At 49.5% G+C, this 27,414-nt stretch overlaps 1 long non-coding RNA gene across 1 annotated transcript in view; it reads right to left on the minus strand.

Annotated features, from left to right (window-relative positions):
• The window catches only part of LOC145338872 (uncharacterized), a 64,036-nt gene extending 40,678 nt beyond the window's left edge, over positions 1–23,358 (minus strand). The window contains exons 1-2 of the long non-coding RNA XR_013885920.1: positions 23,257–23,358; positions 17,642–17,714 (exon numbers count right to left, since the gene is read on the minus strand). This is a non-coding gene — a long non-coding RNA (uncharacterized LOC145338872). The remainder of the gene's footprint in view (positions 1–17,641; positions 17,715–23,256) is intronic.
• Positions 23,359–27,414: the final 4,056 nt, after the last annotated feature.

The raw sequence follows: 27,414 nt of genomic DNA on the forward strand, positions 1-27,414 counted from the left end.
TTGGACTTTAACCTGGTGTTGTGTGACGTCTTACTGTGCCCACCCCAGTCCAACGCCGGCATCTCCACATCACAGCTTGTTCCAGACACTCACCACCCTCTGTGTGAAAAAATTGCCCCTCTGGACCCTTTTGTATCTCTTCCCTCTCACCTTATACCTATATCCTCCAGTTTTAGACTCCCCTACCTTTGGGAAAAGATATTGACTATCTAGCTGATCTGTGCCCCTCATTATTTTATGGACCTCTATAAGATCATCCCTCAGTCTCCTATGCTCCAGAGAAAAAAGTCTCAGTCTATCCAGCCTCTCCTCAGAACTCAATCCACCAAGTCCCAGTAGCATCCTAGTAAATCTTTTCTGCACTCTTTCTAGTTTAATAATATCCTTTCTATATTAGGGTGGCCAGAACTGTACACAGTATTCCAAGTGTGGCCTTACCAATGTCTTGTACAACTTCAACAAGACGTCCCAACTCCTGTATTCAATGTTCTGACCGATGAAACCAACCATGCCGAATGCCTTCTTCACCACTCTGTCCACCTGTGACTCCACTTTCAAGGAGCTATGAACCTGTACCCCTAGATCTCTTTGTTCTGTAACTCTCCCCAGTGCCCTACCATTAACTGAGTAAATCCTGCCCTGGTTCAATCTACCAAAATGCATCACCTCACATTTATCTAAATTAAACTCCATCTGCCATTCGTCAGCCCACTGGCCCAATTGATCAAGATCCCATTGCAATTGGAGATAACTTTCCTCACTGTCCACTATGCTATGTAATGAGGCGGGTAGAATTAGGGACCTTGTGGTGAAGGATTCTCTTGGGGAGAGTGATCATTGTATGGTGGAGTTTCTGGTGCAGATGGAGGAGGAGAAAGTGGATTCCCGGACACGCGTCCTTTGTTTGAATAGAGGGGAGTATGGTAGGATGAGAGAGGAATTGGCGAATATGGACTGGGGGAGCGCGTTGGAGGGAGGGTCTGCTGAGGAGCAGTGGAGGATCTTTAAGGAGATCTTTCTTGGTGCTCAGCAAAAATTTATTCCGATGGTCAAAAAGGACAGTAGGAGGAGAGATAATCAGCCGTGGATAACGAAGGAGGTGAAGGAAAGTGTTAAATTAAAAGCGGAGGAATTTAGAGTAGCTAAGAGCAGTGGGCGAGAAGAGGATTGGGAGAGGTTTAAATGTCAACAAAGATTGACAAAGAAGTTGATAAAGGAGGGTAGGAGAAACTATGAAGCTGGGCTAGCGCTTAATATAAAAAAGGATAGCAAGAGTTTTATAAATATATAAAAAGGAAGAGGCTGGCTAGGGTGAACGTTGGTCCTTTAGAGGATGAGAAAGGGGACCTAGTGGTAGGGGATGGGGATATGGCTAAGGTCTTGAATAACTTTTTTGTTTCTGTCTTCACGGAGGAGGACGTGAATAATTTGCCGGGTGTTAGCGATGGAAAGGTGGTGGGACTGGAGGGTCTTAATGACATTACTGTTACTAGAGAGGCGGTGCTCGACAGACTGGAGGGGCTGATTGTGGACAAGTCCCCAGGACTGGATGGAATGCATCCGAGGGTTCTGAAAGAAATGGCGGAGGTTATAGTGTATGCCTTGGTGGTTATTTTCCAGACGTCGCTGGATTCCGGGGAAGTGCCAGAAGATTGGAAAACGGCTAATGTTACGCCGTTGTTTAAGAAGGGTGCCAGGCAAAAGGCGGGGAATTATAGGCCGGTTAGTTTAACGTCTGTGGTAGGTAAAATGTTAGAATCCGTCATTAAGGAGGAAATTGCGAGGCATCTTGAAGGGAACTGCTTGATAGAGCAGACGCAACACGGTTTCATTAAAGGGAAGTCGTGTCTGACAAATTTACTGGAGTTCTATGAGGATGTGTCTAGGGCAGTGGATAGAGGAGAGCCGGTGGATGTGGTCTTTCTGGATTTTCAGAAGGCGTTTGACAAGGTACCTCACAAGAGGTTATTGCAGAAGGTCGAGGGACATGGAGTTGGGGGTAGGGTGTTAGCGTGGATAGAGGATTGGTTGTCAAATAGGAGGCAGAGAGTGGGGGTCAATGGGTGCTATTCGGATTGGCGGTTGGTGACTAGTGGAGTGCCCCAGGGGTCGGTGCTGGGGCCTCAGCTATTTACCATTTATATAGATGATCTGGAGGAGGGAACCGAGTGCAGGGTGTCGAAATTTGCTGATGACACTTTGGGGGAAAGGCAAATTGTGCGGAGGGTGTGGAGAGTCTGCAGAAGGATCTAGATAGGCTGGGCGAATGGGCCAGGAAATGGCAAATGGAATTTAATGTTGGCAAGTGTGAGGTGGTCCACTTTGGTAGGAAGAATGGTAGGAAGGACTATTACTTACGTGGCGAAAAACTGCAGCAGGCGACGGTGCAGAGGGACCTCGGGGTCCTTGTGCATGAGTCGCAAAAACCCAGCTTGCAGGTGCAGCAGGTGGTCAGGAAGGCGAATGGGATGCTGGCCTTCATAGCGAGGGGGATTGAATATAAAAGTAGGGAGGTCTTGCTGCAATTGTATAGGGCATTGGTGAGGCCGCAGCTGGAGTACTGTGTGCAGTTTTGGGCGCCACACTTGCGCAAGGATATTTTGGCTCTGGAGGGAGTGCAGAGGAGGTTTACTAGGCTGATACCGGAGTTGAGGGGATTGAGCTATGAGGAGAGGCTGAATAAAGTAGGCTTGTACTCGTTAGAGTTTAGAAGAATGAGGGGAGATCTCATTGAGACGTATAAGATGATGAATGGGATGGATAGGATAGAGGTGGAGAGACTCTTCCCACTCAGAAAGGACAGTAGGGCTAGGGGGCACAGCCTCAAGATAAAGGGGAGGCGGTTTAGAACGGAGTTGAGGAGGAACTTCTTCACTCAAAGGGTGGTGAATCTCTGGAATTCTCTGCCCGTTGAAGTGGTGGAGGCTGCCTCGCTAAATATTTTTAAGAAGCGGGTTGATGGGTTCTTGATAAGAGAGGGGATTAAGGGTTATGGGGAGAGGGCAGGAATGTGGAACTGAGCCACGACAGATCAGCCATGATCTTATTGAATGGCGGGGCAGGCTCGAAGGGCTAGATGGCCTACTCCTGCTCCTATTTCTTATGTTCTTATGTTCACCAATCTTATTGTCATCTGCAAACTCACTAACCATGTCTCCTATATTCTCATCCAAATCATTAATATAAATGACAAATAACAGTGGGCCCAGCACTGTTCCCTGAGGCACATCGCTGGTCACAGGCCTCCAGTCTGAAAAACAACTCTCTACAACCACCCTCTGGCTTCTGTCAAGAAGCCAATTTTGTATCCATTTAGCTATCTCACCCTGGATCCCGTGAGATTTAACTTTATGCAACAGCCTACCATGTGGTACCTTGTCAAAGGCCTTGCTAAAGCCCATGTAGACAACATTAACTTGCCCAGTGTGCTGGTCATCACTGGTTTCAGAACAACCTGAGAATCGAAGGCTCTCAAATGGTCTGAGTGTTTCCTCAGAATGATGGACTTTATACAATACAGGCTCTGTCTTCCAGCTGACCGTAACCACATGGGGCCTTTTTAATGATATTTGATCCCCTGCCTGTCAGTGTCTCTCCCAGCTGGGGTTGCTGTGGGCTTGGCACTGGGTTCTTTCCACCCCCCCACACCCCTCCCTCGAGGTTTGGGAAGACCAGTTCTACCTGGTGTGGAGTTGTATGTTCCTGAGCAACTCAGGGTGACACGGTGATTAGCACTGCTGCCTCACAGCCCACACACCCAGGTTCAATTCCAACCTCTGGTGACTGTGTGGAGTTTGTACGTTCTCCCCATGTCTGCGTGGGTTTCCTCCCATAGTCCAAAGATATGCGGGTTAGGTGGGTTGGCCATGCTAAATTGCCCCTTAGTGTCCTGAGACGTGTAGGTTAGTGGGATTAGCGGGTAAATATGTGGGGTTACAGGGATAGGGGTTGGGTGGGATTGTTGTCAGTGCAGACTCAATGACACAGTCGGGATTCTATGATTCTAACTCAGCCTGGGCTATTTGGGAGTCATGTGAGGGGTTGTTCGGTAATCAGGCAGAAATCTGGAAACTCTGGTGTCTGTAGAGGTTGCTCTTTCTTCAAGCTGCTTTCAGAGTGTGGACCTCACTTCCTGCCGATCTGTTAGATGATGCAGCATTGTCCTCGTGTCAAATTCCACTCCATATACCCCCAACACCCAATGCTGTATCACAAAACCATCTGCTCTTCCCCAGGGTTGTGATCAGAGGTTGTCCTATAAGGAGCTGCTGAGTAAACTGGATCTCGATTCTCTGGATGAAGATCGGGAGGTGATCTGAGTGAAAGCTCCAGGATTCTGAAGGGGTTTGATGGGGGAGATGCTGAGAGATTGTTTCCGCTGGTGGGGAATCTAAAACATGGGGGCAGAGTCTCAGGATAAGAGGCCTGAGATGGGGAGAAATCCCTTCACTCAGAGAGTTGGGGATCTTTGGAATTCCCCATCCCAGAAGGTTGTGGGATTGAATATATTTAAGGCTGGGGGAGACAGGGGTTTGGTCTCGCAGGGAAGCGAGGAATATGTTAGGGGTAAGGAGGAGATGTCAGGGGTAAGTTTTTCACTCAGAGGGTGGTGAGTGAGTGGAATCGGCTGCCGTCGGTGGTGGTGGAGGCGAACTCGCTGGGGTCTTTTAAAAGACTTCTGGGTGAGTATATGGGATTTAATGGGATTGGGAGTTACAGATAGTTCTGTGGCTTGTTAGGTATAGGTGTGATCGGCGCAACTTGTGGGCCGAAGGGCCTGTTTGTGCTGTAGTGTTCTACATTCTATGTCCTGTTGGAAGCAGCTGGGGAAGTGGAGGTAAAGCTCCAGGGTCAGGTAGATTCTGGGGGGTAGATAAATCCCTGGGACCCGATGAAGTGTATCCCAGGACATAGTGGGAGGCTAGGGAGGAAATTGCAGGTCCCCTGGCCAAGATATTTGAATCATCGATAGTCACGGGTGAGGAGCCTGAAGATTGGAGGGTGGCAAATGTTGTGCCTTTGTTTAGAAAGGCCAAAGGAGGGATCCCCTTGTTCCCCTTCTCCACATGGGAAACTATAGGATGGATATTGCATCAAAACGGGATTAAATATGGGAGATGAAGCAGGTCCCAGACTATCGGGGGTAATTACCAAGTAGATATTACAGGTGATGTTTCCACTCTGGAAACTGCTGGGTGTAATCCAATGTCCCAAATTCATAGCTTCAAACCCAAATACAATAGGGCCGACTCCCCACCCCATTTTATTGTCATGAATCAGCAGAACGGATCTGTACATATCCCTTAGAAATGGGACTGAGCTGGTCGGCTGTGGGAGCTGCACCCAGACTGTCACTGGGGGTCACCAAAGGGACATGCTGAAAATTGAATGTTCTAACGGTACTGCCCAACTAAGGGTAGATGCTGAACCACTGAGCGATAGGATTATGTGTAATGGTACCTATTTTGTCTGCGGAAACAATAACTATCCATGACCATCTATTTTTTCACTCAGAGGGTGGTGAGTGAGTGGAATCGGCTGCCGTCAGTGGCGGTGGAGGCGAACTCGCTGGGGTCTTTTAAAAGACTTCTGGATGAGTATATGGGGTTTAATGAGATTGAGGGTTATAGATAGGTCTATAGATTGGTAGGTGTTGATGTGATCGGCGCAACTCGTGGGCCGAAGGGCCTGTTTGTGCTGTAGTGTTCTATGTTCTGTGGCTCCCTTGGGACTGGGCAGCATCTTGCTATCGAGTGTAGGTGGTCCCCTATATCCAATGTGATGACTCCCTCCGCCTTCACCCCGAGATACAGCTTTTGAGATGAAAACCGGCTACCAGAAAAACACAGGGATTTTGGATGACAGTCTCTCCGCTCTCTTCTCTACAGTACAACCAAAGCTTCCCCAGAACTGATCGATATGGCCTCAGCTCTGGAGAAAATTGCCAGTAACACAGCAGAGGGTCTGGGGGGTGTGGGTACGGAGATATCTGGGCTACCGGCAGAAGTGATCGCCATCCGAATGGTAGCCCGACTAATGGCTTTGGATTATTTACTGGTGGAATGGGGAGACACACGCACTCTCATGGGAACAGAGTGTTGCACCTATATCCCTGATTCCTCCAAAAATATAACAAGCCGAGTTAATCTCCTTAGAGAGACAGCAGATAAGATCAGAAGGGCAGAACTTCAATCATTACAATCCCCCTGGTAACCGGTCAGTAACATATTTGGAGACTGGGGGGAAATGATAGTACATCTAGGAATCATTACCATCGCTCGCACTGATCATTTCATTTCCCGTCAAAGGCCCTATCTAATTATTTGTCCTGTTCTTCCAACAGCCCCCTGTAAAAAGATTTACGAGTTAATCATCATGGGATGAGAAAAGGAGGGAATGAGATATTAGAGAGTGAATGTCCACCATCGGGGGCAAGGTGGGCTACTGGGCTTGCGAGGACGGCAGAGAAACAGGAGCAAACTAACAAAACAGGTTAACCACAGGCTCCAGCTCGCTGAGCCCAGCTGAGAGGAAACACAGTAAGAAGCCTCACAACCCCAGGTTAACATCATGACTGCCATCCCAGCCAGGCTAGCTGAGTACGCGATAATGTTCTCTTTTGCATTAACAAATAGTGCATCCTAAAGACATGATGTTTCTGTTCTGATGGGTGGGGGTGTAAATAGTAAATGTGTATTTTAATAGGATGTTCTTTCTAACACAGCAATTCCTGTAATTACTGAGTACATAGATCATAGAACACTACAGCACAAACAGGCCCTTTGGCCCACAAGTTGCGCCGATCACATCTATACCTACCGAGCCATAGAACTATCTGTAACTCTCAATCCCATTAGATCCCATATACTCATCCAGAAGTCTTTTAAAAGACCCCAGCGAGATCGCCTCCACCACCACTGACGGCAGCCGATTCCACTCACTCACCACCCTCTGAGTGAAAAACTTACCCCTGCCATCTCCTCTGTCCCTGCTCCCCACACCTTAAACCTGTGTCCTCTCGTAGCGACCATTTCAGCCCTGGGAAATAGCCTCCGAGAATCCACCCTATCTATTCCTCTCAACATCTTATAAACCTCTATCAGGTCGCCTCTCAATCTTCGTCTCTCCAGGGAGAAGAGACCCAGCTCCCTCAACCTATCTTCATAAGGCATGCCTCCCAGTCCAGGCAACATCCTTGTAAATCTCCTCTGCACCCTCTCAATAGCTTCCACATCCTTCCTGTAGTGAGGCGACCAGAACTGCGCACAGTACTCCAAGTGGGGTCTGACAACATAAGAACATAAGAACATAAGAAATAGGAGCAGGAGTAGGCCATCCAGCCCTTCGAGCCTGCCCCGCCATTCAATAAGATCATGGCTGATCTGTCATGGCTCAGTTCCACTTTCCCGCCCTCTCCCCATAACCCTTAATCCCCTCTCTTATCAAGAACCCATCAATCCGCTTCTTAAAAATATTTAGCGAGGCAGCCTCCACCACTTCAACGGGCAGAGAATTCCAGAGATTCACCACCCTTTGAGTGAAGAAGTTCCTCCTCAACTCCGTTCTAAACCGCCTCCCCTTTATCTTGAGGCTGTGCCCCCTAGTCCTACTGTCTTTTTTGAGCGGGAAGAGTCTCTCCACCTCTATCCTATCCATCCCATTCATCATCTTATACGTCTCAATGAGATCTCCCCTCATTCTTCTAAACTCTAACGAGTACAAGCCTAGTTTATTCAGCCTCTCCTCATAGCTCAACCCCCTCAACTCCGGCATCAGCCTAGTAAACCTCCTCTGCACTCCCTCCAAGTCCAAAATATCCTTGCGCAGGTGCGGCGCCCAAAACTGCACACAGTACTCCAGCTGTGGCCTCACCAATGCCCTATACAGTTGCAGCAAGACCTCCCTACTTTTATATTCAATCCCCCTCGCTATGAAGGCCAGCATCCCATTCGCCTTCCTGACCACCTGCTGCACCTGCAAGCTGGGTTTTTGCGACTCATGCACAAGGACCCCGAGGTCCCTCTGCACCGTCGCCTGCTGCAGTTTTTCGTAATGACAAGGGTCTTATAAAGTTGCAGCATTACCTCCCGACTCCTAAACTCAATCTGCCTGATGTTTGTTTAAGTCTTGTTTGAAATCACATTGACCTGATGGGATTGTAATCTGTATAAAAGGGGGTCAGCCTTGGTGCTTTGTGCGTTTTTTTACAGACTAGCTTCCAGCACTGAGGTTCGCCAGCCTACCTCCCCAGAACAAATGAAGAACTTTGATTCTGACAGCTGTTGGTGTTTGCCTTTGTGTCAAGGATGGAAAAGTCTCGCAAAAAACAAACTGAATATAGCCAGGCCTTTGACACGGTAATGCAGAGTAGGGTGTCACATTAAGTTAAATCTCAAGGGATCCAGGGTGAGGTATCAAAATAGATACAAAATTGGCTTCTTGACAGAGACAGAGGGTGGTTGTAGAGAATTGTTTTTCAAACTGGAGGCCTGTGACCTGCAGTGTTTATGATGTGGAGATGCTGGCGTTGGACTGGGGTAAACACAGTGAGGAGTCTCCCAACACCAGGGTAGAGTCCAACAGGTTTATTTGATAGTAAACCCACAAGCTTTCGGGGTTTGTCCCTTCGTCAGGAGAGTGGAGAGTTCTGGTCTCAAAAGTTTGAGAACTCTCCACTCTCCTGATGAAGGGACAAACCCCGAAAGCCTGTGGGTTTACTATCAAATAAACTAGTTGGACTCTAACCTGGCGTTGGGAGACTTCTTACTGAATTTACCAGCGATGTGCCTCAGGGATCAGTGCTGGGCCCACTGTTATTTGTCATTTATATTAATGATTTGGATGAGAATATAGGGGACATGGTTAGTAAGTTTGCAGATGACACCAAGATTGGTGACATAGTGGACAGTGAGGAAAGTTATCTCCAATTGCAATGGGATCTTGATTAATTGGGCCAGTGGGCTGACGAATGGTAGATGGAGTTTAATTTAGATAAATGTGAGGTGATGCATTTTGGTAGATTGAACCAGGGCAGGATTTACTCAGGGCACTGGGTGCTGGGCACTGGATGGTAGGGCACTGGGGAGAGTTACAGAACAGAGAGATCTAGGGGTACAGGTTCATAGCTCCTTGAAGGTGGAGTCACAGGTGGACAGAATGGTGAAGAAGGCATTCGGCATGCTTGGTTTCATTGGTCAGAACATTGAATACAGGAGTTGGGACGTCTTGTTAAAGTTGTCCAAGACATTGGTAAGGCCACACTTGGAATACTGTGTACAGTTCTTATTATAGAAAGGATATTATTAAACTAGAAAGAGTCCAGAAAAGATTTACTAGGATGCTACTGGGACTCGATGGATTGAGTTACAAGGAGAGGCTGGATAGACTGGGATTATTTTTCTCTGGAGTGTAGGAGACTGAGGGGTGACCTTATAGAGGTCTATAAAATAATGAGGGGCACAGATCAGCTAGATAGTCAATATCTTTTCCCAAAGGTAGGGGAGTCTAAAACTAGAGGGCATCAGTTTAAGATGAGAGGGGAAAGATACAAAAGTGTCCAGAGGGGCAATTTTTTCACACAGAGGGTGGTGAGTGTCTGGAACAAGCTGCCAGAGGCAGTAGTAGAGGCGGGTACAATTTTGTCTTTTAAAAAACGTTTAGACAGTTACATGGGTACGATGGGTATAGAGGGATATGGGCCAAATGTGGGCAACTGGGACTAGCTTAGGGTTAAAAACAAAAAAGGGCAGCATGGACAAGTTGGGCCAAAGGGCCTGATTCCACGCTGTAAACCTCTCTGACTGTATGACCCTAAATGCCCTCTGAAATAGCCTGGCAAGACACTTGGTTCAAGGACAATTAAGGATGGGCAATAAATGGCCTTGCCAGCGATACCCACATACCATGAAGGAATAAATGTGACCTTTCTTTACCCCCCTCTGCCTGCCCCATGGACGGTCTGTCAGCCTCTCTCCATCTCTCTCTACGCGAGACACCAATTCTCTCCCTCTGTCCCCCCCGTCTCGCTGTCTCTCTCCCCCCGTCTCGCTGTCTCTCTCCCCGTGTCTCGCTGTCTCTCTCCCCCCCGTCTCGCTGTCTCTCTCCCCCCGTCTCGCTGTCTCTCTCCCCCGTCTCGCTGTCTCTCTCCCCCCGTCTCGCTGTCTCTCTCCCCCCGTCTCGCTGTCTCTCTCCCCCGTCTCGCTGTCTCTCTCCCCCCGTCTCGCTGTCTCTCTCCCCCCGTCTCGCTGTCTCTCTCCCCCGTCTCGCTGTCTCTCTCCCCCCGTCTCGCTGTCTCTCTCCCCCCGTCTCGCTGTCTCTCTCCCCCGTCTCGCTGTCTCTCTCCCCCCGTCTCGCTGTCTCTCTCCCCCGTCTCGCTGTCTCTCTCCCCCCGTCTCGCTGTCTCTCTCCCCCGTCTCGCTGTCTCTCTCCCCCCGTCTCGCTGTCTCTCTCCCCCCGTCTCGCTGTCTCTCTCCCCCCGTCTCGCTGTCTCTCTCCCCCCGTCTCGCTGTCTCTCTCCCCCCGTCTCGCTGTCTCTCTCCCCCCGTCTCGCTGTCTCTCTCCCCCCGTCTCGCTGTCTCTCTCCCCCGTCTCGCTGTCTCTCTCCCCCCGTCTCGCTGTCTCTCTCCCCCCGTCTCGCTGTCTCTCTCCCCCCGTCTCGCTGTCTCTCTCCCCCGTCTCGCTGTCTCTCTCCCCCCGTCTCGCTGTCTCTCTCCCCCCGTCTCGCTGTCTCTCTCCCCCGTCTCGCTGTCTCTCTCCCCCCGTCTCGCTGTCTCTCTCCCCCGTCTCGCTGTCTCTCTCCCCCCGTCTCGCTGTCTCTCTCCCCCGTCTCGCTGTCTCTCTCCCCCCGTCTCGCTGTCTCTCTCCCCCCGTCTCGCTGTCTCTCTCCCCCCGTCTCGCTGTCTCTCTCCCCCCGTCTCGCTGTCTCTCTCCCCCCGTCTCGCTGTCTCTCTCCCCCCGTCTCGCTGTCTCTCTCCCCCCGTCTCGCTGTCTCTCTCCCCCCGTCTCGCTGTCTCTCTCCCCCGTCTCGCTGTCTCTCTCCCCCGTCTCGCTGTCTCTCTCCCCCCGTCTCGCTGTCTCTCTCCCCCCGTCTCGCTGTCTCTCTCCCCCCGTCTCGCTGTCTCTCTCCCCCCGTCTCGCTGTCTCTCTCCCCGTGTCTCGCTGTCTCTCTCCCCCCGTCTCGCTGTCTCTCTCCCCCCGTCTCGCTGTCTCTCTCCCCGTGTCTCGCTGTCTCTCTCCCCCCGTCTCGCTGTCTCTCTCCCCCCGTCTCGCTGTCTCTCTCCCCGTGTCTCGCTGTCTCTCTCCCCCCGTCTCGCTGTCTCTCTCCCCCCGTCTCGCTGTCTCTCTCCCCGTGTCTCGCTGTCTCTCTCCCCCCGTCTCGCTGTCTCTCTCCCCCCGTCTCGCTGTCTCTCTCCCCGTGTCTCGCTGTCTCTCTCCCCCCGTCTCGCTGTCTCTCTCCCCCCGTCTCGCTGTCTCTCTCCCCGTGTCTCGCTGTCTCTCTCCCCCCGTCTCGCTGTCTCTCTCCCCGTGTCTCGCTGTCTCTCTCCCCCCGTCTCGCTGTCTCTCTCCCCCCGTCTCGCTGTCTCTCTCCCCCCGTCTCGCTGTCTCTCTCCCCCCGTCTCGCTGTCTCTCTCCCCGTGTCTCGCTGTCTCTCTCCCCCCGTCTCGCTGTCTCTCTCCCCCCGTCTCGCTGTCTCTCTCCCCCCGTCTCGCTGTCTCTCTCCCCCCCGTCTCGCTGTCTCTCTCCCCCCGTCTCGCTGTCTCTCTCCCCGTGTCTCGCTGTCTCTCTCCCCCCGTCTCGCTGTCTCTCTCCCCCCGTCTCGCTGTCTCTCTCCCCCCCGTCTCGCTGTCTCTCTCCCCCCGTCTCGCTGTCTCTCTCCCTGTCCCGACCTGATTCTGCAGTACTGCATGTGACAGAAAGTACAGCACCAACTCAAGCAGTTCTGAAACCACAGCTGCTGGTATTACAGTGCGTCAGGCTTTCTTTAAGAAAGCGATAATAACTCAGCCTCTGTTTCACATCCTCTTCAGTCCCCAGTTTCACATCCCATACAATACAGGCAAGTACTCATAACATGTCTGCAAAAAAGGTTCTGATCCCTTACACTGGTGTACACAACATGTGAAATCAGCATAACCAGGCTGATACTGACAGCTAACAGGGACCTTCAGAACAGAGAGAGACAGAGACAGACAGAGCGCAGTTAGAGAAAATACACTCCCAGGACAGGGACAGCACGGGGTTAGATACAGAGTAAAGCTCCCTCTACACTGTCCCCATCAAACACTCCCAGGACAGGTACAGCACGGGGTTAGATACAGAGTAAAGCTCCCTCTACACTGTCCCCCATCAAACACTCCCAGGACAGGTACAGCACGGGGTTAGATACAGAGTAAAGCTCCCTGTACACTGTCCCCATCAAACACTCCCAGGACAGGTATAGCACAGGGTTAGATACAGAGTAAAGCTCCCTCTACACTGTCCCCCATCAAACACTCCCAGGACAGGTACAGCACGGGGTTAGATACAGAGTAAAGCTCCCTGTACACTGTCCCCATCAAACACTCCCAGGACAGGTATAGCACAGGGTTAGATACAGAGTAACACTCCCTCTACACTGTCCCCCATCAAACACTCCCAGGACAGGTACAGCACGGGGTTAGATACAGAGTAAAGCTCCCTGTACACTGTCCCCATCAAACACTCCCAGGACAGGTACAGCACGGGGTTAGATACAGAGTAATGCTCCCTCTACACTGTCCCCCCATCAAACACTCCCAGGACAGGTACAGCACGGGGTTAGATACAGAGTAAAGCTCCCTCTACACTGTCCCTGCATCAAACACTCCCAGGACAGGTACAGCACGGGGTTAGATACAGAGTAAAGCTCTCTCTACACTGTCCCTGCATCAAACACTCCCAGGACAGGTACAGCACAGGGTTAGATACAGAGTAAAGCTCCCTCTACACTGTCCCCATCAAACACTCCCAGGACAGGTACAGCACAGGGTTAGATACAGAGTAACGCTCCCTCTACACTGTTCCCATCAAACACTGATGTGGAGACGCTGGTGTTGGACTGGGGTAAACACAGTAAGAAGTCTCACAACACCAGGGTAAAGTCCAACAAGTTTATTAGATAGTCAACCCACAAGCTTTTGGAATCGCAGTTCCTTTGTCAGGTGAGTGCAGAGTTCTGATCACAAACAGTGCATATAAAGTCACACACAGTTTACAGATTACTGATTAGAATGTGAGTCTTTACAACTAACCTGCTATTCAAGTCTTAAAGGTGCAGACAATGTGAGTGGAGAGAGGGTTAAGCGCAGGTTAAAGAGATGTGTATTGTCTCCAGACAGGACAGCTAGTGAGGTTTTGCAAACCCAGGCAAGTCATGGGAGTTACAGATAGTGCGATTGCGACATGAACCCTGTTCATGTGTGAGAGATCCCTGTTGAGACCGCCCTCATGTGTGCGGAACTTGGCTATTAGTCTCTGCTCAGCGACTCTGCGCTGTCGTGTGTCGTGAAGGCCGCCTTGGAGAATGCTTACCCGAAGGTCAGAGGCTGAATGCCCGTGACCACTGAAGTGTTCGCCAACAGGAAGGGAACAGTCTTGCCTGGTGATTGTCGAGCCATGTTCATTCATCCGTTGTTGTAACGTCTGCATGGTCTCCCCAATGTACCATCCCTGGGGACATCCTTTCCTGCATCCTTTCCCATCAAACACTCCCAGGACAGGTACAGCACGGGGTTAGATACAGAGTAAAGCTCTCTCTACACTGTCCCCATCAAACACTCCCAGGACAGGTACAGCACGGGGTTAGATACAGAGTAAAGCTCCCTCTACACTGTCCCTCCATCAAACACTCCCAGGACAGGTACAACATGGGGTTAGATACAGAGTAAAGCTCCCTCTACACTGTCCCCATCAAACACTCCCAGGACAGGTACAGCACGGGGTTAGATACAGAGTAAAGCTCCCTCTACACTGTCCCCATCAAACACTCCCAGGACAGGTACAGCACAGGGTTAGATACAGAGTAAAGCTCCCTCTACACTGTCCCTCCATCAAACACTCCCAGGACAGGTACAGCACGGGGTTAGATACAGAGTAAAGGTCCCTCTACACTGTCCCCATCAAACACTCCCAGGACAGGTACAGCACGGGGTTAGATACAGAGTAAAGCTCCCTCTACACTGTCCCCATCAAACACTCCCAGGACAGGTACAGCACGGGGTTAGATACAGAGTAAAGCTCCCTCTACACTGTCCCCATCAAACACTCCAGGACAGGTACAGCACAGGGTTAGATACAGAGTAAAGCTCCCTCTACACTGTCCCCCCATCAAACACTCCCAGGACAGGTACAGCACGGGGTTAGATACAGAGTAAAACTCCTTCTACACTGTCCCCATCAAACACTCCAAGGACAGGTACAGCACGGGGTTAGATACAGAGTAAAGCTCCCTCTACACTGTCCCCATCAAACACTCCCAGGACAGGTACAGCACAGGGTTAGATACAGAGTAAAGCTCCCTCTACACTGTCCCCCCATCAAACACTCCCAGGACAGGTACAGCACGGGGTTAGATACAGAGTAAAGCTCCCTCTACACTGTCCCCATCAAACACTCCCAGGACAGGTACAGCACGGGGTTAGATACAGAGTAAAGCTCCCTCTACACTGTCCCCATCAAACACTCCCAGGACAGGTACAGCACGGGGTTAGATACAGAGTAAAGCTCCCTCTACACTGTCCCCATCAAACACTCCCAGGACAGGTACAGCACGGGGTTAGATACAGAGTAAAGCTCCCTCTACACTGTCCCCCATCAAACACTCCCAGGACAGGTACAGCACGGGGTTAGATACAGAGTAAAGCTCCCTCTACACTGTCGCCCCATCAAACACTCCCAGGACAGGTACAGCACGGGGTTAGATACAGAGTAAAGCTCCCTCTACACTGTCCCCCATCAAACACTCCCAGGACAGGGACAGCAGTGGCGGGGTGGGGTGGGGGAGGTATCTATCCGGATCCCCAGCTTCAGTTTCTTTGAGAAGCTTTCCAAATATTCCCGGAGATTCACGTTTCCCTTCAGCAGTGGGTCAGTGATGTCGACTGCCTTTTAAACCTGACACTGAGATATGACAGTGGGACGTACATAATCCCACCACAGATTGGGACACTAAATCCCTGGGTGTAAAATTAATATATCACAGGGAAAACAACACTAATCCCTGGGGGGGAAATCCCACTGTAAACCTTCCTATAACTCTGAAGAACGTTCTTTAATGATGATGATACCCTTCCTATCCATCCCATTCCCCTGCTTCCTCTCACCTTTCATTCCATTCACAAGAATGTCGCTCCTTCCTTCACAAAACATATTTTGGAAATGAATGTACGTATCGACCACCTTACCCTCAACAGCCCTCTCCATTAATTTGTCAGAAGTTTCAATGAAATTGGATAAAAATAATGTGTCCTTAATCATTCCTCTCGCACACACAATGGGGGAGATCCTCCCAGCCCACTGCGCTGCTCTTGTGGGGGAGAGTGGGGGGGTTCTCGCTGCCTCTCTGCATTCAGGATTGGTGATAGAGGGAGGGAAGATGGCGATTGGGATTGGCCAGTGGACGGGGAGATTGGGGCTGGCTGGAGAAGTTGGGGGGAGACATTGGTGCTGGCCCAGAGACTTCCAGGAGGACAGTGGTTGGGGGGGCTGTTGTCAGGAGGCCAGCGACGGGCCGGGGGGTGTTGCGAGGTTGGCCAGCGATGGGGAGGCTGATCGCTGACCGATTGGCGCACGCACAGTGGCGCACTCAGTGATACACTGCCGGCCTCTCCAGTGGGAATAGGGCCCTAATTTTCAGGGGGAATCCCACTAGGGCAGTGGTCAGAGTTGGAGATACAATCTGAAAATCCCACTAAAAGAAGCACAGCCAGAGTTAGTCCTGTTTTCCAGCTAATTCGGGACTCGGAATGTTTTTGGGAGAATCCCAGCCCAGACTGTTCTGGTCTCTTTCTCCTGACTGTGTCTCGGGTGACCCAGCTGGACACAGTTCCAGTCTGGGGAGATGCTGAATTGAAGACAGAATCCGATTGGGGATATTTGAGAAAGGTTAGCACGGAGGGAGAGCCGGCAGTAAGGGTTTTTAAATCACAACTTCCCGTGAAAAAAACCATTGCAACAGGAGGAGGTCATTTGGCCCTCACCCAATTAGACACAAATGGACACTAAGATAAAGAAATGCTCGGTCCAGAATACTGTTTTAAAATAAATAAATCAGATAAGAGACACGGTCAAGCTCAGACAGGTATTAGTAAATTCTTCCTTGAGTACAAAGTGACCAAGAATTAAAATGAAACTCTTGGAGTTAAAATGCTGAGATTATTGGAGACAGCTATGTCTCTGAGTTACTCGTCCATGAGGGAAGCTGCTGTCCTTTGGACAGAAACCAGTGCCAGACTAACACAGTTCCTGGCCACTGTCTGACTGGCTCTTTGGAATCTGTTTCCCCAGCACTTTTCTCAGTATAAATAGTACTGCTCTCAAAACGGCTGCTCACACCCCAGACAGAACAAAGATTCAGTTAACAACTCCAGCCAATACCACACAACTGAATGTCAGGACTTTCTGGAAGAATTAATGTGGACAAATGCCTGTGCTCACCTGACAGGGAGCTGACACTCTCCCAGTACTGCCTGTCAATCCCCTGGAACCCTTGTCCAACTCTCACACCGCTGCCATCCAACTGACTCCTGTTCATCAATTAGCATTAATATAATCAGGCTAATTTGTCCAATCTCAGCACCAAACTCCATTTACTAACCTGACAGCCACACAGAGTCCAGAGTTCATTACAAAGTGCAGTTCCCCCGCGCTGACCTGAACTTTAGATGAAAGGTCACCTCTGATTACAACATCAAGTTGCACTGGGCAGAACATTCCAGCTCTTCACCCCAGTGGAAATCTCTGGTCCCACCCGTCATAAACACAGATTTGGCTGAATGTCAAATCCAGGGTGTGACCAATTAGAGATTTCTCACCTTTAATTGCTATAATATTTCATTATAAACACCTTTACAGAGTCATAAAGTTTTACAACATGAAAACAGCCTCAATTTATCACACCACCACCCTTTTAATAAATCGCTAAGCTAATCCCAATTGCCCGCATTTGGCCCATATCCTTCTATACCCATCGTACCCACGTAACTGTCTAAATGGTTTTTAAAAGACAAAATTGTACTCACCTCTACTACTACCTCTGGCAGCTTGTTCCAGACACTCACCACCCTCTGTGTGAAAAAAATTGCCCCTCTGGACACTTTTGTATCTTTCCCCTCTCACCTTAAACCTATGTCCTCTAGTTTTAGACTCCCCTACCTTTGGGGAAAAGATATTGACTATCTAGCTGATCTGTGTCCCTCATTATTTTATAGATCTCTATAAGATCACCCCTCAGCCTCCTGCACTCCAGAGAAAAAAGTCCCAGTTTATCCAGCCTCTCTTTATAACTCAATCCATCAAGTCCCAGTAGCATCCTCGTAAATCTTTTCTGCACTCTTTCTGGTTTAATAATATCCTTTCTATAATAGGGTGACCAGAACTGTACACAGTATTCCAAGTGTAGCCTTACCAATGTCTTGTACAACTTCAACAAGACGTCCCAACTCCTGTATTCAACGTTCTGACCGATGAACAATTATCATCTGTGAAAAAGTGCCAAACAAAATGCGTCATAAGGAGTTATAAGTACAGACAATAAATAGCTTGGTCAAAACAGCAAAGAGAGGGGGCAGCGCAGTGTGACTTCAGGAGATGGTTCCTGGGCTCAGGACCGTGGAGATTGAAGGTACAGCTACCAATGCCGGAGAGAATAGGACCCCTCAAGGACCAAAGTGGACACACATGTGGAACCGCAGGAGATGGTCAAGGTTCTCAATGAATATCTCTCCCCTGTGGAGTGAGACATGGGAAACTGGGAAAGTTAGAGACGGTATAGTAGGGACAGTTCACATTACAGAAGAGAAGGCGATGTACATATTAAAATGTATAAAGGTGGATAAATCTCCTGGCCCTGTATATCCAAGAACACTGTGTGAGGCTCGAGAAGAAATTGCGGGGCCCTGGCTGATATATCTGCATCATCGTTAGCCACGGGTGAGTTATCAGAAGACTGAAAGGTACCAAATGTTGTGTCCTTCTTTAAGGAGAGCTGCAGAGGAAATCCTGGGCATTATAGATCGGTAAGGCTAACACCTGTGGTGGGTAAGTTACTGAGAGGATTCCGAGGGATAAGATTTCCAGTCATGTGGAAAGACAGGGTTTGGTTAGGAGTAGTGAGCACGGGTCTCAGCATGGGAGATTATGCCTTCCAAATTTGTTAGAGTTCTTTGATGAAGATACAGGGAAGGTTGATAAGGGCAGGACGGTAGATGTAGTCTATATGGACTTCAGCAAGACCTTTGATAAGGTTCCACATGACAGGCTGGAAGGGTAGACCGTGTGGAATCCAGGGAGAGCTGGCAATCTGGATATACAATTAGTCTGATGGTAGGAAGCAGAGGGTGATGGTGGAAGGATGCTTGTCAGGCTGTGACGAATGGTGTGCGTCAGGGGTCAGTGCTGTGCCCATTGCTGATTGTTATCTAGATCAATGATTTGGATGAGGTTGTACAAGGCATGATCAGTATGTTTACAGATGATGTTAAAATAGGTGGTCTTGTAGACAATGAGGAAGGTTATCAAAAATTGCAGTAGGATCTTGTTCAGCTGGGGAAGTGGAATTATTTACATGTAAAATTATTACACAAAAAACAGAAAGCAGAGAGGAAGGTCCTAATGGAATCATATTTTAGTAGCACAACAGGTATGCAGCTTAAAGGCAATAAAATGATTTTTTTGTACTTCTTTTCAATAACTTGCAATGAATCTTGAGTGAAATTTTCCAAGACGAATTGTTCCACACATCTCTGGACGAACGCAATGTGAAATAGGAGTCAGAGAAGCCGGGGGAACAGCAAGGCTCTGAAATTATTTCTGCATTTATGTTACAAGCGTTATGACCAAAACAGCTGTCTGCCTTCCAGAATGTTTTTGCTGATAGTTCATCAAGAGGTTGTCAACTTTCCCCAGTCACTGACTTCAACTCATAAAACAGCCCAAGAACCAAATCGCAACAAGGAACAGCGAGTGATACATCGCTCCCTGTTCACTGGGAGCAGCTGAATTCTAAAAGACCTCTCACACTTTACAACTGCTCTTAACATCAAAACTCAACTTCAAAGATCCTTCAAAGAGGGAATTGGACAGCTGTGGAATGGTCAGAGATGGAAGATTTAAAGGAGGATTGAGAAGGAGAGAAGCCAAGCACATAGGCAGAGAGAATTCATAGTTATAGAACTACAGTGTGGAAAGAGGCCATTTGGCCCATTGAGCCCTCAACAACAACCCAGGTCCTATCCCCAAAACCCCACATATTTACCCTCCTAGCTCCCCCCCCGACACTGAGGGGCAATTTAGCATGGCCAATCAACAGATGGCATTTTAATTCTCTCCACAGCAAGGCCCCAACATGATTTGACACATTGCTGAAAAGAGCAACATGTTGTTGAAGTTTTTCATGTTGTACTCATCAGATTAAACACAAGAATGCCAAATTTGAAACAATCACCATTTATGCTGCAGGAGATAGGGGGTTGGTTGACTGATTTGGGGGGCTGCCATGGAGAATGCCAGATAACTAATCAAGCTCATAATGTAGACCATTGCCAAGTCCTCAAAGTGAGATATGCAGGGAGCCATTCTCTGCTAACTAAAGGGATATGACCAAGTTCTGGGCGATTTCTCAATCACACTGGAGTTTGTGGAGATCATGAGAAAGGATAGAGAGGAGATACTGGCACTGGAGGGGGTGCAGGGGAGATTCACTAGGTTGATTCCAGAGTTGAGAGGGTTGGTTTATGAGGAGAGACTAAGTAGACTGGGGCTATACTCACTGGAATTCAGGGATCTATGCACATGGACACCGAGATCTCTCTGCTTATCCACACTACCAAGTATCTTACCATTCGCTCAGTACTCTGTATTCCTGTTACTCCTTCCAAAGTGAATCACCTCACACTTTTCCACATTAAACTCCATTTGCCACCTCTCGGCCCAGCTCTGCAGCTTATCTATGTCCCTCTGCAAACTGTAACATCCATCCTCACTGTCTACAACTCCTCCGACTTTGGTGTCGTCAGCAAATTTACTAACCCATCCTTCTACACCCTCATCTAGGTCATTTATAAAAATGACAACAGCTGCGGCCCCAAAACAGATCCCTGAGGTACACCACATGTAACTGAATTCCAGGTTGAATATTTCCCATCAACCACCACCCTCTGTCTTCTATCAGCTAGCCAATTCCTGATCCAAACTGCTAAATCACCCTCAATCCCATGCATCTGCATTTTCTGCAGTAGCCTACCATGGGGAACCTTATTAAACCCTTTGCTAAAATCCATATACACCACATCAACTGCCTTACCCTTATCCACCCCTTTGGTCACCTTTTCAAAAAACTCGATAAGGTTTGTGAGGCATGACCTACCCTTCACAAAACCGTGTTGACTATCCCTAATCAATTTATTTCTCTCTAGATGATTATAAATCCTATCCCTTATAATTCTTTCCAAAACTTTGCCCACAACAGAAGCAAGGCTCACCGGTCTATAATTCCCAGGATGGTCTCTACTCCCCTTCTTGAACAAGGGGACAACATTTGCTATCCTCCAGTCGTCAGACACTATACCTGTAGCCAATGATGACATGAAGATCAAAGCCAAAGGCTCTGCAATCTCCTCCCTAGCCTCCCAGAGAATCCTAGGAAAAATCCCATCCAGCCCAGGGGACTTATCTATTTTCATACTCTCGAGAATTGCTAACACCTCCTCCTTATGTACCTCAATCCCATCTAGTCTAAAAGCCTGTATCTCAGTATTCTCCTCCACTACGCTGACTCTTTCCTGTGTGAATACTGATAAAAAATATTCATTTAGTGCCTCTCCTATCTCTTCAGGCTCCATACACAACTTCCCACTACTGTCCCTGACTGGCCCTAATCTTGCCCTAACCAATCTTTTATTCTTAACATACCTATAGAAAGCTTTGGGGTTCTCCTTGATCCTATCCGCCAAAGTCTTCTCATGTCCTCTTCTAGCTCTTCTCAACTCTCTCTTTAGCTCCTTCCTGGCTAATTTGTAACTCTCCAGTGCCCTAACTGAGCCTTCACATCTCATCTTTACATAAGCATCCTTCTTCCTCTGCACCAAAGATTCAACTTCCTTAGTACACCACGGTTCCCTCTCTCGACCACTTCCTCCCTGCCTGACAGGTACATATTTATCAAGGACTCGCAGTAGCTGCTCCTTGAATAAGCTCCACGAACAAGCTCCACATTTCAGTTGTTCCCAGCCCCTGCAATTTCCTATTCTAACTATGTATCCTAAATCTCGCCTAATAGCCTCATAATTACCTTTCCCCCAGCTATAACTTCTGCCCTTCAGTATATACCTGTCCCTTTCCATTACTAAGGTAAACGTAACCGAATTGTGGTCACTATCACCAAAGTGCTCACCTACCTCCAAGTCTAACACCTGGTCTGGTTCATTACTCAGTACCAAATCCAATGTAGCCTCACCTCTTGTTGGCCTACCTACATACTGTGTCAGGAAACTTTCCTGCACACATTGGACAAAAACTGACCCCTCTAACGCGCTTGAACTATAGCTTTTCCAATCGATATTTGTAAAGTTAAAGTCCCCCATAACAACTACCCTGTTACTTTTGCTCCGGTCCAGGATCATCTTTGCAATCCTTTCCTCTACATCCCTGGAACTTTTTGGAGGCCTATAAAAAACTCCCAGCAGGGTGACCTCTCCTTTCCTGTTTCTAATCTCAGCCCATACTACCTCAATAGACAGGTCCACATCAAACGTCCTTTCTGCCACCGTAATACTGTCCTTGACTAACAATGCCACGCCTCCCCCTCTTCTACTGCCTTCTCTGCTCTGACTGAAACATCTGAACCCCAGAACCCGCAACAACCATTCCTGTCCCTGCTCTATCCATGTCTCTGAAATGGCCACAATATCGAAGTCCCAGGCACCAATCCAGGCTGCAAGTTCATCCACCTTATTCCGAATGCTCCTGGTGGTTTGAAGTGTAGACACACTTCAAACCACCTTCCCGCCTGTGGGTACACTCCTGCGACCTTTAAACATTATCCATGGCCTCATCACTCTCAACCTCCTGAACACTGGAGCTACAATTCAGGTTCCCATCCCCCTGCTGAATTAGTTCAAACCCCCCTGAATAGCATTGGCAAATTTCACACCCCCCACATCATGTATACACACAGCACAACATGCACACATTGTGCATACACACACAGACACACATCATGTATACACACAGGGACACACGTCATGTACACACAGGGACACAAGTCATGTACACACAGAGACACATGTCATGTACACACAGGGACAGATGCCATGTACACACAGGGACACGTCATGTATACACAGGGACACATGTCATGCACACACAGGGACACATGTCATGTCCACACAGGGACACATGTCATGTACACACAGGGACACATGTCATGTATACACAGGGACACATATGTTCACTCAGGGACACATGTCATGTTCACTCAGGGACACATATGTTCACTCAGGGACACATGCCATGTTCACTCAGGGACACATATGTTCACTCAGGGACACATGCCATGTACATACAGAGACACATGTCATGTTCACTCAGGGACACATATGTTCACTCAGGGACACATGCCATGTACATACAGAGACACATGTCATGGGTACACACACACTGTCTAACGGTCAGAAAGGGACACTGTAAGCATGTTTGAATCCACTGAGGCGGATTTAGTGCTTGTGAAATTGGAAGTCAGTCTCTCTTCCCCCCACCCCCCTCACAGGGAGCTGTAGCTCTGACTCTCTTTCTGTCTCTGACCTTGACTGATGGTGCAGAGGATCGCAGGGACAGAGTTACCCTGAACCAGCTCCGCAAGAGCCGACAGCAGTCCCCACCCCCAGCTGCCTGTGTCGCTGGAGAGAGAGAGAGGGGAGCGATGTGAACCTTCCCACAACCTGCCCCAGAACACACACCATAATCTCAACCTCACTCCGTCTGCAAAGAGGTAGAGCCACTAAAACAACACCCACACCCCCTTACCTCCATCTCCCTGTCTGACACTCAGGGCTGCCACCGCACCAAAGCTCGCAATAACCTCACTGATCCAATTCACATGAATCTTGTGCTGTGTGTGTGCTGAGACAGCAGGTCCTAGCGTCACATCCACACACACACAGAGCCAGGGAAGCAAGCTGCAGTCTCCCTGTCAATAAACCCCCCCCCCCCCCGGCAAATATACAGACCAGGACACAACCCATTCGACACACTCAGCACAGGCACCTGGAACCCACACTGACACGAAACACTGACTCTCACTCACAAAAAGTAATGAGACATGTTTCACAGAACAACACATGTCAGATTTAACACACGTGTCGGGGCAGGACGGCAGCAAGGTGGTTAGCAGGGCTGCCTCAGAGACCCGGGTTCGATTCCCAGCTCAGGTCACTGTCTGGGTGGAACCTGCACATTCTCCCCGTGTCTGCGTGGGTTTCCTCCGGGTGCTCCGGTCTCCTCCCACAGTCTGAAAGTTGTGCTGGTTAGGGTGCATTGGCCGTGCTAAATTCTCCCTCAGTGTAACCCCAACAGGGGCTGGACTGTGACCACAAGGACATTTTCACAGTAACTTCATTGCAGTGTTAATGTAAGCTTACTTCTGACGAATGAATAAACTTTAACTTTAACTCTACTGGGGGAATATGGAGGGAGCGCCGCACTGTCAGAGGGTCAGTACTGAGGGAGCGCCGCACTGTCAGAGGGTCAGTGCTGAGGGAGTGCCGCACTGTCAGAGGGTCAGTGCTGAGGGAGTGCCGCACTGTCAGAGGGTCAGTGCTGAGGGAGTGCCGCACTGTCAGAGGGTCAGTGCTGAGGGAGTGCCGCACTGTCAGAGGGTCAGTGCTGAGGGAGCGCTGCACTGTCAGAGGGTCAGTACTGAGGGAGCGCTGCACTGTCAGAGGGTCAGTGCTGAGGGAGTGCCGCACTGTCAGAGGGTCAGTGCTGAGGGAGTGCTGCACTGTCAGAGGGTCAGTGCTGAGGGAGTGCCGCACTGTCAGAGGGTCAGTACTGAGGGAGTGCCGCACTGTCAGAGGGTCAGTACTGAGGGAGCGCCGCACTGTCAGAGGGTCAGTGCTGAGGGAGTGCCGCACTGTCAGAGGGTCAGTGCTGAGGGAGTGCTGCACTGTCAGAGGGTCAGTACTGAGGGAGCGCCGCACTGTCAGAGGGTCAGTGCTGAGGGAGTGCTGCACTGTCAGAGGGTCAGTACTGAGGGAGTGCCGCACTGTCAGAGGGTCAGTACTGAGGGAGTGCTGCACTGTCAGAGGGTCAGTACTGAGGGAGCGCCGCACTGTCAGAGGGTCAGTGCTGAGGGAGTGCCGCACTGTCAGAGGGTCAGTGCTGAGGGAGCGCCGCACTGTCAGAGGGTCAGTGCTGAGGGAGTGCCTCACTGTCAGAGGGTCAGTGCTGAGGGAGTGCCGCACTGTCAGAGGGTCAGTGCTGAGGGAGTGCCGCACTGTCAGAGGGTCAGTACTGAGGGAGTGCCGCACTGTCAGAGGGTCAGTACTGAGGGAGTGCCGCACTGTCGGAGGGTCAGTACTGAGGGAGCGCTGCACTGTCAGAGGGTCAGTGCTGAGGGAGTGCCGCACTGTCAGAGGGTCAGTGCTGAGGGAGTGCTGCACTGTCAGAGGGTCAGTACTGAGGGAGCGCCGCACTGTCAGAGGGTCAGTGCTGAGGGAGTGCTGCACTGTCAGAGGGTCAGTGCTGAGGGAGTGCCGCACTGTCAGAGGGTCAGTGCTGAGGGAGTGCTGCACTGTCAGAGGGTCAGTGCTGAGGGAGTGCCGCACTGTCAAAGGGTCAGTGCTGAGGGAGTGCGCACTGTCAGAGGGTCAGTACTGAGGGAGTGCTGCACTGTCAGAGGGTCAGTACTGAGGGAGTGCCGCACTGTCAGAGGGTCAGTGCTGAGGGAGTGCCACACTGTCAGTGTAATAAAACAATTCTGTCCATCCCCTCTGCATCTCTTGCTCGATACATGTTTCTTATTCATTGTTCATACAAATACCAGTCAATGGGAACCACTTTCCTTCATCCTCCTGATCCGAACCTATTGGAATTTTGTCAGGAAGTTGAAGCAGGAGGAGGCCATTTAGCCCTTTGATCTCTACCATTCATTTTAATCATGGCTGATTAACAAATTCAGTATCCTGATCCCCCTCCCCCCTCCCCCATATCCCTCGATCCCTTTAACCCCAAGAGCTCTATCTAATTTATTCCTGAAGTCAGACAATGTTTTGGCCTCAACTACTTTCAGTGGGAGTGAATTCCACACATTCCCCACCCTCTGGGTGAAGAAATTTCTCCTCTCCTCAGTTCTAAAAGGTTTCCCCCTTATCCTCAAACTCTGATCCCTAGTTCTGGACTCCCCCCACCATTGGGAACATGCTTTCTACATTTATCCACATTATACTGCATCTGCCATGCAGATACCCACACACTCAGCCTGTCCAAATCACACTGAAACATCTCTGCATCCTCCTCACAGCTCACCCTCCCACCCAACTTTGTATCATCTGTAAATCTGGAGATAATACATTCAGTTCCCTCTTCCAGATCATTAATATATAATGTGAACAGCTGGGGTCCCAAAACAGATCCCTGTGGAATCCCAATCAGAAAAAGACCCATTTATGCCAACTCTCTGCATCCTATCTGCTAACCAGCTTTCTATCCATCTCAACACATTACCTGCAATCCCATGTGCTTTAACTTTACACAGTAATCTGCTATTTGAGACCTTGTCGAAAGCCTTCTGAAAGTCTAAATAAACCACATCCACTGGTTCTCCTCGGTCAGCTCTACTCGTTACATCCTCAAACAATTCCAGAAGATTCATCAAGCATGATTTCCCTTTAGTAAATCCATGCTGACTTTGTCGGATTATCCCTTCCAGTTAGGAAGTCCTTGATAATGGATGAAGTTCCCCAGTGCTGACGTTATGCTCACTGGTCTCAATCAGATTTCCCCTCCTCCTCTCCCAGGAGAACAAGCCCAGCTTCTCCAACTAAACCTTGGAACTAAAATCCCTCGTTCCTGGGCCCATTCTGAGAGACCTCCTCCGCACCCTCTCCAGGACACTCACATTTTCCCTGAAGTATAGTGTCCAGATTGGAGACTGTGGCCTCATCACAGTGCGTACTGAAGAATTGAACCAAAACAGGAACCGCTGGTTCATCTCAGCAGGTCTGACAGCAGCTGTGGGGAGAGAATAGAGGCGAGGTTTCGAGTCTGGATGACCCTTCACCCTGGAGAATCGGATTGTGGGCCAATTGCTGGGGATGGCATGAAGAAAGGGAATGTGAGAACGGTGCTGAATGGACTCGCTGAGAACATGTGTTAGCCAGTGATATGTCTGTAATATAGATAAAGGGGAGGCGGTTTAGAACGGAGTTGAGGAGGAACTTCTTCACTCAAAGGGTGGTGAATCTCTGGAATTCTCTGCCCGTTGAAGTGGTGGAGGCTGCCTCGCTAAATATTTTTAAGAAGCGGGTTGATGGGTTTTTGATAAGAGAAGGGATTAAGGGTTATGGGGAGAGGGCGGGAAAGTGGAACTGAGCCACGACAGATCAGCCATGATCTTATTGAATGGCGGGGCAGGCTCGAAGGGCTAGATGGCCTACTCCTGCTCCTATTTCTTATGTTCTTATGTTCTTAATATCATTGGTAGCTGCATGTACCACAAGCTCTCATCGGATTCAAATACAACAAGATCTGGACAGTATCCAGGTTTGGACTGACATGTAACTTTCACGTCACACAAATGCCAGGCAATGACCATTCACCAATAAGGGGCACTCTAACCACTGCCCCATAACATTCAATGGAGTTACCATCACTGAATCCCCCACTGACAACATCCTTGGGGTTACCATTGACCAGGAACTCAACTGGACTCACCACGTAAACACAGTGGCTACAAGAGTAGGTCAGAGGCTGGGAATACTGCAGTGAGTAACTCACCTCCTGACTCCCCAAACCCTATCCAACATCTACAAGGCACAAGTCAGGAGTGTGATGGAATACTCCCCACTTGCCTGGATGGGTGCAGCTCCAACACCCAAGAAGCTTCAACACCATCCAGGACAAAGCACTCGCTTGATTGTCACCAAATCCTCAAACATCCACTCCCTCCACCACCGATGCTCAGTA

Source organism: Carcharhinus amblyrhynchos, unplaced genomic scaffold (assembly GCF_965287045.1).
Source record: "Carcharhinus amblyrhynchos unplaced genomic scaffold, sCarAmb.v2.hapA chromosome_204, whole genome shotgun sequence".
NCBI lineage: Eukaryota > Metazoa > Chordata > Chondrichthyes > Carcharhiniformes > Carcharhinidae > Carcharhinus > Carcharhinus amblyrhynchos.